General features: G+C 39.0%; 1 long non-coding RNA gene across 1 annotated transcript in view; it reads left to right on the forward strand.

Moving 5' to 3' along the window:
• Positions 1 to 9,218, forward strand: part of LOC126951074 (uncharacterized) — a 32,406-nt gene extending 23,188 nt beyond the window's left edge. Inside the window, exon 3 of the long non-coding RNA XR_007724352.1 lies at positions 8,301 to 9,218. This is a non-coding gene — a long non-coding RNA (uncharacterized LOC126951074). The remainder of the gene's footprint in view (positions 1 to 8,300) is intronic.
• Positions 9,219 to 12,159: the final 2,941 nt, after the last annotated feature.

A 12,159-nucleotide genomic window follows, 5' to 3' on the forward strand; every position in this document is an offset into this window, starting at 1 on the left:
CTCCTGTTTAGCAGGCTCTATATGTATTAAACTCTTTCTCTATTGCAATTCCCTTGTCTTGATAAATCAGCTCTATCTGGGTAATGGGCAAGATGAACCCATTGGGCTGGTGTCAGGGTGACTGTCCTGCTCTGCAGTGAAATCTTTGGGAAGGAGATAGTTTGAGATGCCTATAGTGCCTTTCACTTAGCTGTGCCCCTTGGGTGAGCCACTTGACCTCTCTGAACCTATTTCCTCATCCTGCATACACATGGGGAATATCTAATGATAACACCGGCCTTATGACGAGTTGTGAGGATTGAGGTACTCCAATAACTGCTAGCTCTTATTATTGTTACTTGGCAGTTGCATGAATCTCCTGAACTGGGGCAGAATAAGAAGTTCTCAGAGTACACATTTTCTTGTGTTACCTTTATTGATTTGCACAATGTCTGGGACACATTTGACCATTGATACATATATTTTGAGTGAGTGAAAAAAAGAGGGACTGGTAGAAGATGGAGAGGCCTCACCATAGATAATTGTAGTGATAATGGGAACGATTGGCCCTATTCGTTTTCACAAATATGTGAGTCATATTGTCTTATATTGGGATTACATTTACTGCAAAGAAACAGAATTTTAAAATAATTCCATTTAACTTTGTTAAAATTATCTTTAACATTACTAATTTAATAAGTTGGAAAACATATAAAGATTTCACTTTTCATTTGTATCAATAAGGAAAACAACTCCAGGCTATCAGAATACAGAGATACAAGGTAAACCCCTACATGGAGAAGAGCATGCAAAATGGAATGAAAAATGATGTTATCATTACCTACTTGCAGAGTAAACTAATTGTTTGACAATCACTGAAACTAAACTTTTTTTTTTTTTTTGAGATGGAGTCTTGCTCTGTTGCCCAGGCTGGAGTGCAGTAGCACAATCTCAGCTCACTTTAACCTCTACCTCCCAGGTTCAAGTAATTCTCTCTGCCTCAGCCTCCCAAGTAGCTGGGATTACAGGTGGCCACCACCACGCCCAGCTAACTTTTTGTGTTTTTAGTAGAGATGGACTTTCACTATGTTGGCCAGGCTGGTCTTGAACTCCTGACCTCAGGTGATCCACCCATTTTGGCCTTCCAAAGTGCTGGGATTACAGATGTGAGCCACCACAATCCACCTTTTTTTTTTTTTTTTTTTTTTTTTGAGACGTGATCTCACTCTGTCGCTCAGACTGAAATGCAGTGGTGCAATTTTGGCTTACTGCAACCTCTGCCCTCCAAGCTCAAGCAATTCTCCCACCTCGGCCTCCTGAGTAGCAGGGACTACAGGTGTATGCCACCACACCCAGCTAATTTTTGTGTTTTTTTGTAGAGACAGGGTTTCACCATGCTTTCCAGTCTGGTCTTGAATTCCTGGGCTCAAGTGATGCTCCCACCTCGGCCTCCCAAAGTGCTAGGATTACAGGCATCAGCCACCATGCCCAGCTACATTTTTGTTTTTATCCAGTAATCATAATTTTAAAGTGTCCAAGAGCTAATTCAGCATGGTAATTTAAGGTTTCATTTCAAAGGTAGATCAATCGCTTATTTTAAAAAGCTTTTTATATTTGGAAATATTTTAGATTTCGTGAAGACTTGTAAAGATAGTACAAGGTTTCTGAATACCCCTCATCCAGCTTTACCTAATGTGAAAGTCTTACATAAGTATGGTATAATGATAAAAACCAATAAATACATTAACATTGGTACATTAGGTACATTACTTTTTTTTTTTTTTTTTTTTTTGTGACGGAGTCTCACTCTGTTACCCAGGCTGGAGTGCAGTGGCACAATCTTGGCTGCCTGCAACCTCTGGCTCCCAGGTTCAAGCGATTCTCCTGCCTCAGTCTCCTGAGTAGCTGGGACTACAGGTGTGTGCCACCACGCTCAGCTAATTTTTTGTATTTTTTAGTAGAGACGGGGTTTCACCATATTGGACAGGCTGGTATCCAAGTCCTGACCTCATGATCCCCCTGCCTCAGCCTCCCAAAGTGCTGGGATTACAGGCATGAGCTACTGCTCCCAGCCTGGTACGTTACTATTAACTGAACTACAGATTTTACTCAGATTTCACCAGTTTTTTCACTAATGTTCTTTTTCTGTTCCAGGATCTAGTCCAGCATACCACACAGAATTTTGTTGTCATGTCTCTTTATTCTTCTCGTATCTATGAAAGTTTCTTGGCCTTTTCTAGTGTTTCATGACTTTGACACTTGTGAAGAGTGTTGATCAGCTATTTTATAGCATGTCCCTTCATTTGGGTTTGTCTGATATTTCCTCAGAATAAGACTAAGGTTGTGGACTTTTGGGAAGATTGCCACAAAGGTAAGGTGCCCTTCTTGAATCATGTCATGAGGTACAGGATATCAACATGACTCATCACTGGTGATGTTTACCTTGGCCACCTGATTATGGTGGAGCAACTGGCAAATTTCTCCACTGTAAAGTCACTATTTTTCCCCATCCAAACCCTGGTTTTTGGAAGGGAGTCACTAAGTGCGGCCCACCCTGGGAGTGATGGTTGAGTAGATTAAGTCCATCCACTGGAGGGAAGAATATTAAAGAAGGTATGGATATACGTTAACACCACCATGGTAACTAATAAATATTTGGGGAGATACTTTGAGGCTATGCAAATATCCAGTTGCTCCCTAAACTTTCACCCCTCAGTTTTATTGTTCTTCAGTGGATCTTGCCTGCAGCATGTATTCTAATGGTGATTCTCTATTTCCTTAATTTTTTACATTTATTAATTGGAATTCTTCTGACAGGAGAATTGTCCCTACTTTCTATTTATTTATTTATTCAGTCAGTTATTTATGTGAGTATGGACTCATAGATATTTACTTTAAGAATCACAGAATAGTAAAACATTGATCTGCATTCTTACAGTCTATCTCCACACACTATTACTGTTGTTATTATTATTATTATTTTTTTAGTTTGGGCCCTGTTGAGAATACTACGGAGTAGAGACAACAAAAAGAAAAAAATATTCACTTCTATGGGCTATTATCTTCCTATTGCTGAGAGGGGTACTTAGTGTTAAAAGAAAAACCTCAGACAATTTATTTTTATTTTTATTTTTTTATATGAAAAATCTAACTTTATTATAAACATATGACAATCTCATGGAAGGTTTTATTATTATTATTATTATACTTTAAGTTCTAGGGTACATGTGCATAACATGCAGGTTTGTTACATATGTATACTTGTGCCATGTTGGTGTGCTGCACCCATCAACTCGTCAGCACCCATCAACTCGTCATTTACATCAGGTATAACTCCCAATGCAATCCCTCCCCCCTCCCCCCCCCATGATAGGCCCCATGTGTGATGTTCCCCTTCCCGAGTCCAAGTGATCTCATTGTTCAGTTCCCACCTATGAGTGAGAACATGCGGTGTTTGGTTTTCTGTTCTTGTGATAGTTTGCTAAGAATGATGGTTTCCAGCTGCATCCATGTCCCTACAAAGGACACAAACTCATCCTTTTTTATGGCTGCATAGTATTCCATGGTGTATATGTGCCACATTTTCTTAATCCAGTCTGTCACTGATGGACATTTGGGTTGATTCCAAGTCTTTGCTATTGTGAATAGTGCCGCAATAAACATACGTGTGCATGTGTCTTTATAGCAGCATGATTTATAATCCTTTGGGTATATACCCAGTAATGGGATGGCTGGGTCATATGGTACATCTAGTTCTAGATCTTTGAGGAATCGCCATACTGTTTTCCATAATGGTTGAACTAGTTTACAATCCCACCAACAGTGTAAAAGTGTTCCTATTTCTCCACATCCTCTCCAGCACCTGTTGTTTCCTGACTTTTTAATGATCACCATTCTAACTGGTGTGAGATGGTATCTCATTGTGGTTTTGATTTGCATTTCTCTGATGGCCAGTGATGATGAGCATTTTTTCATGTGTCTGTTGGCTGTATGAATGTCTTCTTTTGAGAAATGTCTGTTCATATCCTTTGCCCACTTTTTGATGGGGTTGTTTGTTTTTTTCTTGTAAATTTGTTTGAGTTCTTTGTAGGTTCTGGATATTAGCCCTTTGTCAGATGAGTAGATTGCAAAAATTTTCTCCCATTCTGTAGGTTGCCTGTCCACTCTGATGGTAGTTTCTTTTGCTGTGCAGAAGCTCTTTAGTTTAATGAGATCCCATTTGTCAATTTTGGCTTTTGCTGCCGTTGCTTTTGGTGTTTTAGACATGAAGTCCTTGCCCATTCCTGTGTCCTGAATGGTACTACCTGGGTTTTCTTCTAGTTCATTTGAGTAAAGAATGATTCATGAATCAGGCAGTACTCAGAACCAGAAGTGGTTCTGAGAGCTCTGCAACTGTAGGCAATGGGTGTTTATAAGCAGAACAGGAAAGTAAAGTACAGAAATAGTCTGATTTGTTTTAGCTAACTTTGATTTGTTGTAGCTAAGTGTTTTGCTTGATTTAAACATGAGCCAGTTAGTTGGCTGCTTCCACTTAGCTGATGCTTGGCTGCTTGTAATTGGTGAAGACCTGATTGTCTGTTATACAAATGAAATTCCGAAGTTAGGTTTCAGTTTGTTTACATACTAAGTTAGGTTGCATTTTGTTTCATAGGAATTCAAAGCATGGAGACTGTCTCAGGTCAATAGCCTCCTGCTCACTTAATTTTACTCTAGATACTGATTAGAGCTATTGAAACAAGAAATAGTGGAATAAGTAAATTATTTGAAGTGGGAAAAGCACTAAGCAGAGGAACAAAACATTATATAATTATCAAACATTGGAGGAGGCAGAGGAGGGATGGTGTATGCGATCCAAATTCTCATCTTTCGTAGATGAGCCAGTGGTATTATCTACATTTGAAAGCTCAGTAAATAGCGCTTTAATCATGTCATTTGGAATTAAATAATTGATACTGGAAAGCTTTAAATAAGTTGCCTTTTCAAATAAACAAAAAATTGACTATTCAATAAATGATATTGGGGCAACTGAGGGCTTTTTGTTGTTGTTGTTTGTTTGTTTGTTTGTGTTTTTTGTGATGGAGTCTTGATCTGTCGCCCAGTCTGGAGTGCAGTGGCATGATCTCGGCTCACTGCAACCTCCGCCTCCCAGGTTCAAGCGGTTCTCCTGCCTCAGTCTCCTGAGTAGCTGGGATTACAGGCACATGCCACCACGCCCAGTTAATTTTTGTATTTTTTAATAAAGACAGGGTTTCACCATGGTAGTCAGGCTGGTTTCGAACTCCTAACTTCATGCTCCGCCTGACTTCGCCTCCCAAAGTGCTGGGATTACAGGCATGAGCCACCGTGCCTGGCCCAAAAATGTATTTGGATCCATACCTCACATCTTACACATGGAACACCTCTAAATGGATCAAATATCTAAATGTTAAAAGAGGAAGCCAATAAAATGCCTCAAGAACTTATGGAAAAACTTTTAAAACATCTAAGAGCAGAGATAGTCTTGTTAACTGTAATACCATTACAGAAACCTTAAAAGATTGATAAATTCAATTACATACAATTTTTAAAAATCTACTTGGCAAAATCCAATGAGTCAAAAACATAACTGGGAAAAATATCTGTGCTTATTTCATAATCAAAAAAGCTAATTTTAATTATTCTACTGTAGAAAGAGCTAAAAATCGATACATTAAAAGAACAGAAGCCCAATGGAAAAAAATGGGAAGATGAAGAAAACATACATGAAAATGGACGTATAGATGGTTTACAAATACTAAACATTTTAAGACACTTTATATACTTACGGTAATTGTCAGTTAAAACTACACTATGATATGCTTTTGTCTATCAAGTTGACAAAACTCAAAATGTTTGATGACTCAGTGTTGGCACGGAGTCATGGAAAATCATTCTTTTATTTAACCAGTGGGAGTGTAAATTGGTACAGCTTCTGCAGAGGGCAGTTTAGTGATGTCTTCTGTTTTACAAATGCACCCTTTGATCCAGCAGTTTTAAGAATTTAGATATAAACATGGTTTCCACCTGTGGCATGATATACTATGAAGTCATTATTATTTTTAATTGACAAATTATAATTATATAAATTTATGGGGTACAAGGTGATGTTTTGATGTAGGTATAAATGTATAAGTCAAGCTAATTAGTATAAGTCAAGCTAATTAACATATCCACCACCTCACTGATTATTTTTTGTGATGAGATATTTGAAATTTACTCTGAGCAATTTTGAAATGTGCATTAACTATAGTCACCATGCTGAGCAATAGATCTCAAAAACATATTCCTTTTTTTTTCTAATAGAAACCTTGTACTCTTTTCTACAGTATCTTCTCATTTCCCCTCCTGTAGTGAGTTCTATTTTATGTTGCCTTGGCATTGATTTTGAATACAAGTTTAAGTTTCTCACACCAGAAGGAGAACTCAGTCTGCTTGAGCCAAATGGCTCAAGCACTTTGGGAGGCCAAGGCGGGCGGAGCATGAGGTCAGGAGTTTGAGACCAGCCTGACTACCATGGTGAAACCCTGTCTTTACTAAAAAATACAAAAATTAGCTGGGCGTGGTGGCATATGCCTGTAATCCCAGACAGAATTTCTAGTTCCACCTCACATCCAAATGGCTCAAGCTGGTGGCCAGAGATAAGAATTCAGAGACATCTATCCGGCCTAGAAGACTGGGCTCTCTCCTTTCTTACTGCTTCCTTTAAATGGGCCATTCAGGCATTTTCCAGTGAATTTAAAGTGCCCCCAATCCTAGTCCTCATATATACAGCTAGTTGCCATGGGCTTCTCTCTCTCTGCCTAACTCTTCCTTCCTGCCTCTCGACCCAGGGATGGAGGATTGCCCTTTTCATTCATTGCATCTCCTTGCCCAATATCTGTAAGCAAAAATTGCTGACCTTGTTTCCTATTTTGGTGGTGCATTGAATTTGTGCCTCCCCTCTGAAGGACTAGGAGGATATGCCCCAAGTTGGGTTTTCCCTGAGATGCTGAGGAGAACACAAGGTCAGGTTCCCAGCACCAGACTGATCGCCAGGCAGGCATAAACTGGGCATGGGTCAGACAAGGGTCACAAGAGTGTCTGCCAGTATAAAAGAGAGTTCTGTGTGAGGGATCCCCTGAACCCAGGCTGAAAACTAGGCATTAGTCCACCCCCTGGTTAAAAGAAATATCCTGTGAAAGGACATGGTAAACATCCCTATCCAGTTCCCCTTCATTTCCTGTTAGGGGCAGTGTTGCTAGCCACTCTGGTACTGGAACACCAGTTTGGCTGGAGCTCTCAAAACACCTCCATGCTGTTTTCTATAATGGCTGTACTAATTTACATTCCCACCAATAGTGTGCAAGGGTCCCCTCTTCTCCACATCCGCACCAACACTTGTTTTTCATCTTTTTGATAATAGCTATTCTAATAGTGTGAGGTACTGTCTCATTGTGGTTTTAATTTGCATTTCTCTAATATTTAGTGATGTTGAGAATGTATTTAGTTATTTTTATTTTTTTGAGACGGAGTCTTGCTCTTTTGCTAGGCTGGAGTGCAGTGGCGCCATGTCGGCTCACTGCAACCTCCGCCTCCTGGGTTCAGGGAATTCTCCTGCCTCAGCCTCCCGAGTAGCTGGGACTACAGGCGTGTGCCACCATGCCCAGTTAATTTTCATAGTTTTAGTAGAGATGGGGTTTCACCGTGTTGGCCAGGATGGCCTCGATCTCTTGACCTCGTGATCCGCCCACCTCCGCCTCCCAAAGTGCTGGGATTACAGGTGTGAGCCACTGCACCCGGCCACATTTATTTTATACATATCTGTTGGCCATTTGTATGTCTTCTTTTGAGAAATATCTACTCAGATTCTTTGCCCATTTTTAACTCACGTTATTTGTTTTCCTGCTTTTGAGTTGTGTGAGTTCCTTATATAGCCTGAATATTAACCCCTTATCAGATGTGTGGTTTGCAAGTATTTCCTCCCACACTGTGAGTTGTCTTTTCACTCTAATTGTTTTCTTTGCTGTTCAAAAGCTATTTAGTTTGCTGCAATCCCATTTGTCTATTTTTGCTTGCGTTGCCTGTGCTTTTGGGGTCATATCCAAAAAACTGTTGCCCAGGCTGATGTTGTGGAGGTTTTTCTCTATGTTTTCTTCTAGTAGTTTTATAGTTTCAGGCCCTATATTTAAGTCTTTAATATATTTTGTATTAATTTTTGTATATGGTGTAAGGTAATAATCCAATTTTATTCTTCTGTTTGTGAATATCCAGTGTTCCAACACCATCTTTTGAAGAACTTATCTTTTCTCCTTTGTTTGTTCTAGGCACCTTAAGCAAAAAGGAAGTTAGCCACAAATGGTGGCTCGTGACTATAGTCTCGGCTACATGGGAGGCTGAGGCGAGAGGATCTCTTGAGCCCAAGAGTTCGAGGCCAGCCTGGGCAATGTAGTAAGACCCTGTTCTTAAATTTTTTAAAAAAGCAATTGTCTGTAAATGTGTGAGTTTATTTCTGAGTTCTGAATCATGCTGTGTTGGTCACTGTGTCTGTTTTTATGCCAACATTATGCTCTTTTGATTACCATAGCTTCCTAGCATGTTTTGATGTCAAGAAGTGTGATACCTCCAGCTTTGTTCTTTTTGCTCATGATTGTTTTGCTATCTGGGTTTGTTTTAATGGTTCTATACAAGTTTAGGAATTTTTTTTCTATTTCTGTGAAAAATGACACTGGAATTTTGATAGAGATTGCATTGAATTTGTAAATTGCTTTGGATAGTATGGACATTTTAATGATATTAATTCTTTCATGGGACAACTTTCCATTTATTTGAGTCATTTTCAATTTCCTTTTTTTTTTTTTGTTTTTGAGACGGAGTCTCGCTCTGTTGCCCAGGTTGGAGTGCAGTGGCCGGATCTCAACTCACTGCAAGCTCTGCCTCCCGGGTTCACGCCGTTCTCCTGCTTCAGCCTCCTGAGTAGCTGGGACTACAGGCGCCCGCCACCTCGCCCAGCTAGTTTTTTGTATTTTTTAGTAGAGATGGGCTTTCACCGTGTTAGCCAGGATGGTATCAGTCTCCTGACCTCGTGATCCATCCATCTCAGCCTCCCAAAGTGCTGGGATTACAGGCTTGAGCCACCACGCCCGGCCTCAATTTCTTTTATTAGTGTTTTACAGTTTTCAGTATAGAGATCTTTTACCTCATTTAACCAATGTTTTAAAATTTACACCTAATTATTTTTTTGTTGTTTTTGTTGTTGCTACTATAAATGGGATTGTTTTCTTAATTTCTTTTTCAGATAGTTCACTGTTAGTGTACAAGAATGCTACTGATTTTTGTATATTAATTTTGTATCTTGCAACTTTACTGATATTGCTTATCAGTTCTAACAATTTTTTGGTGGAATCTCTATAGAGTTTTCTATATGTAAGATTATATAAACAAACAGAGACAATTTTATTTCTCCCTTTCATATTAGGATCCCCTTTATTTCTGTCTCTTGGCTAATTGCTCTGGCTAGGACTTCCAGTACTATGTTGAAAAAAAGTGGTGAGAGTGGGCATTATTGTCTTATTCCTGATATTAGGGGGAAAGCTTTCAACTTTTCACCTTGAGTATGATGTTAGCTGTGGGCTTGTCATATATGGCCTTTATTGTGTTGTGGTATATTCCTTCCATACCTGTTGAGAATCATGACGAATATTGAATTTTCTCAAATTTTCTACATCTATTGAGATGATCATATGGTTTTTGTCCTTCATTTTGTTAATATGGTGAATTATGTTCACTGATTTGCATATGTTGGACCATCCTTGCATCCCGGGGATAAATCACACTTGTTTATGGTAAATGATATTTTTAGTGTGCTGTTGAATTAAGTTTATAGTATTTTGTTGAGGATTTTTACACCTATGTTTATCAGGAATATTGGCCTACAATTTTCTTTTCTTGTACTGTCCTTGTCTGGCTTCAGTATGAGGGTAATGCTGGCTTGTAAAATGGGTCTGCAAGTGTTCCTTCCACTTCAATGTTTTTTTGAAGAGTTTAAAAAGAATAGTTTTTTGATATGGTTTGAATGTTTGTCTCCTCCAAATCTCACCTTAAAATGTGATCCCCAGTGTTGGAGGTGGTGCCCAGTGGGAGATGTTGGTTCATGAGGGCAGATCTCTCATGAATAGTGTGGCTTAGTGCCATCCCCTTGGTGATGAGAGAGTTCTTGCTGTGAGTCCACACAAGAGCGGATTGTTTAAAAGAGTCTGGCATCTCGCTTGCTCCCTCTCTCGCCGTGTGACATGCTGGCTTGCTCCCCTTTGCCTTCTACCATGATTGTAAGCTTCCTGAGGCCCCACCAGAAGCAGATGCTGGCTCAACTGTGAGCCAAATAAACCACTTTTCTTCATAAATTACCCAGTCTTAGGTATTCCTTAATAGCAACACAAATGGACTAATACAGTATTAGTTTTTTTATATGTTTGCTAGAATTCAGCTGTGAAGCCATTTGGTCCTGGGCTCTTTTTGATGAGAGACTTTCTATTACCGACTTAACCTTCTTACTCATTCTTGATGTAGTGAGATTTTCTATTTATTCATGATTCAGTCTTAGTAGGTTGTATATGTCTAGAATTTATCCATTTTTTTCTGTTATCCTATTTGCTAGAATATAATTGTTCTTAGTAGTTTCTTATGATCTTTTGTATTCTGTACTATTTATTGTGTTTCCTCTTTCATTTCTGATTTTATTTGAGTAGTCTCTTTTTTCCCTAGTCTGGCTAAGGTTTTTTTCACTTTTGTTTATATTTTCAAAAAGGCCCAACTGTTCTGTTTATTTTACTTTATCTTAACTTATTTTACTTTTTAGAGACAGGGTCTTGCTCTGTCACTCAGGCTGGAGTGCAATGGTACAATCTCAGCTCACTGCAGTCTCGACCTCCTGGGCCCAAGTGATCCTCCCACCTCAGCCTCCCAAGTAGCTGGGGCTGTGGGCACACATGGCCATGCCTGGCTAATTTTTGTATTTTTTTTTTTTTTTTTTTAGAGATGGAGTTTTGCCATGTTGCCCAGGTTGGTCTCAGACTCCTGCACTCAGGCAATCTGCCTGCCTCAGCCTCCCAAAGTGCTGGGGTTACAGGTGTCAGCCACCATGCCTGGCCAAGTTTGTTGATTTTATCTATTGTTTTTCTAATTCTTATTTTATTTATTTCCACTCTACTATTTATTATTTCCTTTTTTCTGCTTACTTTGGGCTTAGTTTGTTCCTTTTCTAGTTTGTTAGGTATAACATTAGATCGCTTATTTGAGCTCTTTCTTCCTTTTTGATATAGGTGTTTATAAAGTTTCCACTTATAACTGCTTTTGCCACATCCCATGAGTTTTGATATGTTGTGCTTCAATTTTGTCTGTCTCAGAATATTTTTCAATTTCCTTTTGACTTCTTCTTTGATGTAATGATTGTTCAGAGCATGCTCTTTAATTTTCATATATGTGTGAATTTTTGAAGATTTCTCCTGTTATTGATTTCTAGTATCATACTATTGTAATAATAAAATATACTTGCTATGATTTTAATCCTGTTAAATTTGTTAAGCCTCATTTTGTGGCTATTTAAGTCGGTTCTCACACTGCTATAAAGAAATACCCGAGACTGGGTAATTTATAAAGAAAAGAGGTTTAATTGGCTCACAGTTCCACAGGCTGTATGGGAAGCATGGCAGGAGAAGCAGGCACATCTTACATGGCTAGAGCAGGAGGAAGAGAGAAGGGAGAGGTACTAAACACTTTTAAACAATCAGATCTCATAATAACTCACTATCACAAGAACAGCTCCAGGGGTAAATCCACCCCTGTGATCCAGTCACCTCCCACCAGGCCCCACATCCAGCACTGGGGATTATTACAATTTGACATGAGATTTGAGCAGGGACACAGACCCAAACCTTATTAGTGGCCTAACATTTAGAGCCATCTTAAATAATGTTCTGTGTGCACTTGAGAAGAATATGTATTTTGTTGATGTTGGATGAAATGATCTGTATATGTGTATTAGTTCCATTTAGCCTAACTTGTAATTCAAAGCCAATGTTATCTTACTCATTTTCTGTCTAGATGATCTGTCCATTGTTCAAAGTGGATTGTTAAGTTTCCTACTATTATTATATTGCGGTCTATCTTTCCCTTCAGACTATTTGT

The sequence above is a fragment of the Macaca thibetana genome, chromosome 3 (assembly GCF_024542745.1).
Source record: "Macaca thibetana thibetana isolate TM-01 chromosome 3, ASM2454274v1, whole genome shotgun sequence".
Classification (NCBI taxonomy): domain Eukaryota; kingdom Metazoa; phylum Chordata; class Mammalia; order Primates; family Cercopithecidae; genus Macaca; species Macaca thibetana.